We start from the raw sequence: 9,782 nt of genomic DNA, 5'->3' as shown, positions 1-9,782 counted from the left end.
AACTAAAATTATAGTTTAGTGTTGAGCATGAGATACACGGATAGAAACAAAGACCACAAAAATTAAAAAATGCCTAGAAACATATGAATAAAAAAATAAAAAGAACTCCAAAGATATAGTTGCACTTAAAATTTCTTTATCATTGTCATAACTTTATAATCACATGAAATATATAATATGTATTTGTATATATCATTCAATATCATCTTCAAAATGGTCAAATTTTATAAAAAAATTACCTCTCTCTCTCTTTCTCTCTCTCTATATATATTGGTATAATTAGAACTTTATAAAAAGTAACAAAGAAAGTATGTACAAAAGAACAACAATAGAGATGACCCATAACAGAATGAAAATATGAACAAGTAGAACCTAAAATGACGACAGGGAGACAAAACCAGTTATAAGTGGGCCAAAATGACAACCACCCATCTCCCAAACAAAAGTGAGAAGAACCATACACAAAAAGATGAGCATATGATAAACAACAAACCCCGTTAAAGAAACCAAAACCATCTGTGGAAGACCAGCAGGAAGGAAGTTCTAAAATTTAGTAAGTAGAATTGATATTGTAGAGGCCGTTGGAGGTAGTTAGGTGACAGATAATATAGTGTAGCAAAAACAAAGAAAGTAGATCTTTGTCGGCATCAAATTGGAACAAGAAACCAAGATCCAAATAGCAATGAAAATGATATATCCCTTCGATCGAATCACCACAGGAGTACAAAATGCCACCCCATAACTAGCAAGAACATATATGTGAAGCAAACTGTCTTCACCGCTCATAAATTACAAAAAAAAAAAAAATCTTTATCAGCGTCATATTGGAACAAAAAATCAAAATCCAAATAGCAATGAAAATGATGGATCCCTTTGATCGTATCACCATAGGAGTATAAAATGCTACCCCATAATTAGCAAGATTATAGATGTGAATCAAACTATCTTCACCACTCATAAATTGCAATATGTTGGCAACTCAAGAGCTCATTGCTCGGATGGATGGGATGGATTGATTTTCTATGCTAACCCACGTAGATAAGATACTATTGCGGTCAAGGACTCGTTGCTCGAATGGATGGAATGGATCAATTTTCTACGCTAACCCACGTAGATAGGATGGATCGGTGATGGATAGAATGGGTCGGTTTTCTATGCTAACCCACATAGGTAGGATACTATTGCAGTCAAGGGCTCATTGCTCAGATGGATGGGATAGGTTGATTTTCTATGTTTGCCCGCATGAGATATTATCCACTTTGGGGCTACTTCACATACACTCTTCCACACGGTTTTGCCCTTTTAAAAGGTACCTCGCTAGGAGGAGAGAAGGTCTTGATTCCATATAAAGCAGAGTCCTTCTTAACTCACTATCAATGTTCATGACCGTGAACTTGGATAAGGCAAAAACAATGGGCATCAAAATCCATCAAAGAAATTCATTTAAAATTTCTTAAAATTACTTTAGCAACTAAGTAATTTGCTACTTGATTTGCTTCACGATAAGCATGTAAAATTATTCAAAATGAAATAGAATACTTCTATTATCACAAACCTTAAAAAAGAGGAATGTATAAGCAATCTAGAGTCTATTGATGAGTGAGCCAGTAAATAACTATAACAGAATCAATCTCTTTCTATCCATGTAACACCCCGGCCCAAATCAGCCCAAAAAGCCCAAAGCATTACAAAAAAAAAAAAAAAATGAAGAAGACTCCCGCTGGGAGTCTTCTTCCACCCAAATCATCGGGGGAGAGGTTGAATTCGAGGCGGATTCGACCTCCCCTACACCCTATAAAACCCCCTCTCCTTCCCTCTAAGGTTGGTCACGACGAGCACCGGATTTTTTTTTTATTTTTCTCGAATTTTTTCGTTGAAGCCGCGGATGTCCTCATCGTGTTCATCTCAAATACTCGCCGGAGACCTCACCGAAGTCGGAGGTAAACCCGTCTTCTCCTTCCTCTCTTCTTTCCTCTCTTTTCCACGGCTTCGTGCACCCTCTCCGGCCGTCAGGATCGCCGAAAAATCCATGAACAAGAAATCTCCTATTTTCTGAATTTTTCCTTTTTTTTTTTTGCCGCCGTTCTCCTCTTCGCTGCCGGCCGAACCCCATCGCCGTCATTGCCGGATCTTCGGCCAAGCCGCCGGAGCCCGAGCCACCGAGCGGGGGGACCTCACAGTCCTCCCCTGTTTCAGCCAAGGGAGGCCGCGGGAAAAGGAAAGAAGAAGAAAGAAGAAGAAGAAGAAGAAAAGAAAAGAAAAGAAAAAGGAAAAGGAAAAAGAGAAAAAAAAAAGAAAAAGAAAAAGAGAAAGAGAAAAATAAAAAAAATAAAATAAAATAAGAAGAAGAAGGAGAAAATTTTCTTCCTCTCTCTCTTCTTTTCTCTCTCCTCTCTCTACCTTTTCTCTCTACATTTTCTCTCTCTAGATTCTCTCTCTAGATTTTTCTCTCTCTTTACGGATTTTGTCTCTCTAGGATCTTTTCTTCCTCTCTGATTGCATCATGAACCCTAGAATAAACTTGAAAATGAAAATAAGATGATTTGAGATTGCTTCGAAATTCGTGCGGTAGATCTGATCCCGTTCGATCCTATTCGAAATTTGTAACACTTGATTCATATGGAGTCACCCTGATAGGACCTCTGGTGATCTCGATCATGATTACCTCATCAGAAGGATACGAAAATTTCTCTCTCTACTTTTTCTCTCTAAAATTTTCTCTCTTCATGAATTTTTCTCTCTCTAGAAGTCTTATGGATCAGTGGAGGATCTAGATACTTAGATAAATTCTAATTTTGATTAATCCTAAGAGAGGTCCTCGATCTGTGTTATTAGGATCGATTATCGATAATTTTCTCCATATATGATTTTTATATTTGATCAGGATTATGAAGAGATGATTGTCTGCAAATGATATCGAGTGGAATATTTTGTTAAAGAATTCATAAATCAAAGAAGAATATTGATTTTTGTGGTTGGATCAGTCACCGATAAAGGTAAGAATCTCTGTACATGATCATCATTATATATGTTATTTTATCGTTGGTTTTATCTCCTTGATTTTGCAACGTTGGATTTGAGATCGATGAATTTGTTATATCTGAGACACTGTTATTTATTTATGTAATTTTGAGCATGAGTATGTTATATCAATACATATGTATCAGCGATTGATGGCATGATTATATGGGGATGACATATTTATTACATTGCAAAATTTGAATTGATTAATGAAGTCAAATATTTTAATTTCATGAAAATGAAAAGAAAGAGAAATATGGTTTGGACTGACCTTGTCATGTGGAATAACTTGCCAGGAGCTTATGCCTGGGACAGCCCCCACAGGCTTATGTGTGGAAGAATAATATGATCCGAGAAAGATCATGAAGAATCTAATCCGAGAAAGATCATGAATGATTTGATCTGAGAAAGATCATGGCCACTTTGATCCGAGAAAGATCATGAATATTTCGATCCGAGGAAGATCACATAAATCGATCCAAATAAAAGATCGTCACATGATCCTGATAGTCCAAAGCCAAAGCCAAAGCTAAAGCTAAAGCGAAAAAGAAAAGGATTAAAGATGATGTGATAATAGAAGAAAATAGAAAGATAAGACATGAAACAATCATTGAATAAAATTGTTTCACTTATTTAACCTATGATGATGCATCTCTTTTGATAAAACAGATAATCTATAAATGTTTGCAGTATTCTGGACAGTGAACATCGACTTTTATGTGTTATTGCCTATCATTATTTTCGGATTATATTATTATATTGGTGTGATATGAAAATTTTTACTGGGCTGTAAAGCTCACACCCCTTCATTTTCTTTTCTTCTCAGAGTTACAAGATGTCCATGGTTGGCATGGTATAGATTTGTGAGTGAGCGGATGCATAGATAGAGTACCATTGATACCTGATCAGAGGATTGAAGGAATGTTAATTGTAATTATGCAAGTTTTATGAATTATTATTGAAATTAAATATTATGGTTGATAAGGTTGTAATGATTTAATTTAGCCTTGCATATTCTTTAGAGCTTGCTCTAAGGAGTGTGCGGCCATCACGTATCTGATCCGAGTATTGGGTTCGGGGCGTGACAGAATGGTATCAGAGCTTAGGTTATGATTATTAGAGATTACAATATAAATGATTAGGATGTGATAGAATAATATCAAAACTTAGGTTTAAGATCACTAGAGATTATGAAGAGATATTAAAACTTTATGTAAGATCAGTAGGATGTGACAAAGTGGCATTTGAGCTTAGAGCTTAGGTTACGTTGATTCGGAGACAATGATACAAGTGATTAGGATATGACAAAACAGTACTAGAGCCCAAGTTTAAGGTCACTAAGGATTGTCATATAAGTGATATCAAAACTTTAGGATTATAATCACTAAAGTATGATTGATAATATCAGAGTTTAAGATTTTGATCATTAAAAGTATGATAGAATGATATTAGAGTTTAGGTTATGATCACTAGAAAATATGATTTAAGTGGTATTTGAGTTTAAGGATATAATTATTCAGAATTGTAATTCTAGTGATATCTGAACTTAGGTTATGATCATGAGGAACATGATAGATATAAAAGAGAAGATTCAATATTTAGATTTCGAATCAATAGATATTAAGATAAAATTTATGTATAAGTGGCATATGATATCTATAATAGAATTGACGAGTTATATCTTAGATTTCAATTAGTAAGGTTGACCTAAGTATGAAAGGAGTTGACCTTGGAATAAAGTGGGAGGTATTGATAAGTTATGTTGAGTATACTAGAGGATTTTGGAATGTAAAATTTATATGATTGAAGATCATGATAATTTTTTTAATTTCGATGATAATTGTCTGAGCATTATGAATTTGGACTTATCAAAGAAAGTTAATTAGGGTATGGTCTAAGAAGAAATTACATCATATGAGAGAGAAATATTTTTGAACACTGAACCTATAAGAGGTCATATATGAAACCCAATCTTAGATGAAAATATATATATATATATATACTTAAATTTTATTATGAGAATATGAGATACACATCTTGGTGAAATTTTTGGTTATCCAAAATATCATATTCTGAATATGATTCCTTGATCTTTCAAGTTGCATTGAATTTCAAGTCAATAGTTTAATTTTTCTAAGTGGATCAAAAGTATTTTGATATTATTATTAAATTAAAGAAGAAAATTTATTTTGTCAGAGTATGATATATAGGTTATGATGAAATCTTTAATAATTCGTATTACTATCTTTAGATTATATTTTTTTTAATTTTTCTTGTGATTATTGAAGATGGTGAAGTGTATTAATTATTCAAGTCAAAGTTCGGATTTTTAAATTAAATTAAGACATCTTGCTAGTGTTAAATTTTGAATGACTTATACAAGGGACAAGATTTTTTATGGATTTATCGATTAATATTAAGGGTTGTGATGAAGAGAACTCTATAAGAAATAATCAAGTTGATTCTACTTAAGGATGTTGGCTTGAGTTCTTTTAGTTGTCAAGTTAGAATTAATTCTTTTAAAAAGGAAGATTGATTTAGAAATTATCTAAATGATTATAAGGTAGATTTAAGATTAACTCCAATTAATTCTAGACATGTCGGATTTTTGAAGAGTGATGAAACTTATACAATGATTTCAAATATAGAAAGTGGATCAAGATTTAATTTTTATATGCTATACCCGAAGGTAGTAAAGATAAAGAAACTTAAAATTTTGCCCTAAGTCTTATATGAAATTTGAAGGTTGGATCTATCTTGGATTGATCTAATATATAAGGATATTTTATCTTTGATAGACTTATATAATTTGGTAAGTTGAGATCAGAGTGCGCAGCAAAAGCGTGATGGAAAGAAATCATTTGCAGACTCTGAATTGATTAGAAATATTAATCCTTTAAATCAAAAGTTATGATGGAATACATTAGTTACAAATAAGGAAGGATTTTATTGATAATGAAAGGATGCTATAAATTTTGATCTAATCTGATCATAGCCTGATAATTTTTGTCAGTAGGTTGCTTCATTGTAGATAATGCAAAAAAATTTTAGATATCTCAAGTTTATTAACAGCTTGATAGTTCTGTTATCAGTTCAAACTTAGAATGTCCTGACATAGATCTCATTTTTTTTAAAATTTAATATTGTTACTCGAACTGATATAGAAGATTGAGATTTTTTTTAAAATGATAGTCTACATATAAAATTTGTTGGAAGGTCAAGAGAAGAAAGAAATCGATGATTGTAAAGAGTGCCTAATGTTTGACCTTTATTTATTTTTCTATCAAGGATAGTCTGAGATAATTATGAATTTCGAGTGAAATGTATTGGACAAACAATGGTGGTATATTAATACAAGTCTAAAATATTATAGTTCTTCAAAAGGTTGAGAAATCAATAAGAAGAGATGAGTTTAAAATTTCAAATAATTTTGTTATAACAAGATCATGAGAAATAATAATATATAAGACATTATTGTAAGCTTGAGAATGACATGAAGAATGTATACTTTGGAATATATCTCAAACAACATAACTTAATTTCGAGGACGAAATTATTTGAAGGGGGGGAGAATGTAACACCCCGGCCCAAATCAGCCCAAAAAGCCCAAAGCATTACAAAAAAAAAAAAAATGAAGAAGACTCCCGCTGGGAGTCTTCTTCCACCCAAATCACCGGTGGAGAGGTTGAATCCGAGGCGGATTCGACCTCCCCTACACCCTATAAAACCCCCTCTCCTTCTCTCTAAGGTTGGTCACGACGAGCACCGGATTTTTCTTTTATTTTTCTCGAATTTTTTCGTTGAAGCCGCGGATGTCCTCATCGTGTTCATCTCAAATACTCGCCGGAGACCTCACCGGAGTCGGAGGTAAACCCGTCTTCTCCTTCCTCTCTTCTTTCCTCTCTTTTTCATGGCTTCGTGCACCCTCTCCGGCCGTCAGGATCGTCGGAAAATCCATGAACAAGAAATCCCCTGTTTTCTGAATTTTTTCTTTTTTTTTTTGCCGTCGTTCTCCTCTTCGCTGCCGGCCGAACCCCATCGCCGTCGTTGCCGGATCTCCGGCCAAGCCGCCGGAGCCCGAGCCACTGAGGGGGGGGCCTCACGGTCCTCCCCTGTTTCAGCCAAGGGAGGCCGCGGGAAAAGGAAAGAAGAAGAAAGAAGAAGAAGAAGAAGAAAAGAAAAGAAAAGAAAAAGGAAAAAAAAGAAAAGAAAAGAAGAAAAAAAAGAAAAAAAAAGAAAAGAAAAAGAAAAAGAAAAAGAGAAAGAGAAAAATAAAAAAAATAAAATAAAATAAGAAGGAGAAGGAGAGAATTTTTCTCCTTTCTCTCTTCTTTTCTCTCTCCTCTCTCTACCTTTTCTCTCTACATTTTCTCTCTCTAGATTCTCTCTCTAGACTTTTCTCTCTCTTTACGAATTTTGTCTCTCTAGGATCTTTTCTTCCTCTCTGATTGCATCATGAACCCTAGAATAAACTTGAAGATGAAAATAAGATGATTTGAGATTGCTCCGAAATTCATGCGGTAGATCTGATCCCGTTCGATCCTATTCGAAATTTGTAACACTTGATTCATATGGAGTCACCCTGATAGGACCTCTGGTGATCTTGATCATGATTGCCTCATCAGAAGGATACGAAAATTTCTCTCTCCACTTTCTCTCTCTAGAATTTTCTCTCTCTTCATGAATTTTTCTCTCTCTAGAAGTCTTATGGATCAGTGGAGGATCTAGATACTTAGATAAATTTTAATTTTGAATAATCTTAAGAGAGGTCCTCGATCTGTGTTATTAGGATCGATTATCGGTAATTTTTTCCATATATGATCTTTATATTTGATCAGGATTATGAAGAGATGATTGTCTGCAAATGATATCGAGTGGAATATTTTGTTAAAGAATTCATAAATCAAAGAAGAACATTGATTTTTGTGGTTGGATCAGTCACCGGTAAAGGTAAGAATCTCTGTACATGATCATCATTATATATGTTATTTTACCGTTGGTTTTATCTCCTTGATTTTGCAACGTTGGATTTGAGATCGATGAATTTGTTATATCTGAGACACTGTTATTTATTTATGTGATTTTGAGCATGAGTATGTTATATCAATACATATGTATCAGCGATTGATGGCATGATTATATGGGGATGACATATTTATTACATTACAAAATTTGAATTGATTAATGAAGTCAAATATTTTAATTTCATGAAAATGAAAAGAAAGAGAAATATGGTTTGGACTGGCCTTGTCATGTGGAATAACTTGCCAGGAGCTTATGCCTGGGACAGCCCCCACAGGCTTATGTGTGGAAGAATAATATGATCCGAGAAAGATCATGAAGAATCTGATCCGAGAAAGATCATGAATGATTTGATCCGAGAAAGATCATGGCCACTTTGATCAGAAAAAGATCATGAATATTTCGATCCGAGGAAGATCACAGAAATCGATCCGAATAAAAGATCGTCGTATGATCCTGGTAGTCCAAAGCCAAAGCCAAAGCTAAAGCTAAAGCGAAAAAGAAAAGGATTAAAGATGATGTGATAATAGAAGAAAATAGAAAGATAAGACATGAAACAATCGTTGAATAAAATTGTTTCACTTATTTAACCTATGATGATGCATCTCTTTTGATAAAACAGATAATCTATAAATGTTTGCAGTATTCTGGACAGTGAACATCGACTTTTATGTGTTATTGCCTATCATTATTTTCAGATTATATTATTATATTGGTGTGATATGAAAATTCTTACTGGGCTGTAAAGCTCACACCCCTTCATTTCTTTTTCTTCTCAGAGTTACAAGATGTCCATGGTTGGCTATGGTATGGATTTGTGAGTGAGCGGATGCATAGATAGAGTACCATTGATACCTGATCAGAGGATTGAAGGAATGTTAATTGTAATTATGCAAGTTTTATGAATTATTATTAAAATTAAATATTATGGTTGATAAGGTTGTAATGATTTAATTTGGCCTTGCATATTCTTTAGGGCTTGCTCTAAGGAGTGTGCGGCCATCACGTATCCGACCCGGATATTGGGTTCGGGACGTGATAATCCATAAATTCGAAGCATTATAATCTATAATTGTAGCCCTTATTAGCAAATAGAACAAAATACATTAACAAACACTTACCACCAACCAGAACAAATTGAGCATCATGATTCCTCATGATATAACCAGCTATAACTTTCCCATCGATCATCGGGGCATCAGAGTTAACTTTTAGTGTACCAATAAGAGGATGCAGCTATTTAACCATAGTGGATGAAGACAGCATCTGTATAAAGAGAGAGAGTGAAAACTACCATATTACCATAACAGTATATACCTGAAGGTGAGTTAAAAGCAGTTACAGTAGACTGATATAAAACAAAAACGTTCTAAATGAGCTGGGTAAGAGCAAGACACATCTAATTAAATGTTCATTCACAACGTGAATGTCAGAATAACCATACCACATGTGCCAAAAGTAATTTTCTAGGTTTTTCCACCAAAACATTAGATAGATAATTAATCAAATCCAACAAAAGAGTAGGAAGGAAATTAACTTAGTACATGCGACACAGTTGATGTCAACATTCATGAGCAGAATACAGTGAACAATAGCATGCTCATAGTCTTCCATCTGGTGGGGACATAAATCACAATCCTGATTTTGCACGGCAGTACCAGAGACATTAAAATAGAACAAATTATGCATGATAAATTATTTTTTAAATTATTAAAAAAAATAAAATAATGAATATTTTA

This window comes from Elaeis guineensis, chromosome 3 (genome assembly GCF_000442705.2).
Source record: "Elaeis guineensis isolate ETL-2024a chromosome 3, EG11, whole genome shotgun sequence".
NCBI lineage: Eukaryota > Viridiplantae > Streptophyta > Magnoliopsida > Arecales > Arecaceae > Elaeis > Elaeis guineensis.
This window is presented reverse-complemented; position numbering follows the sequence as displayed.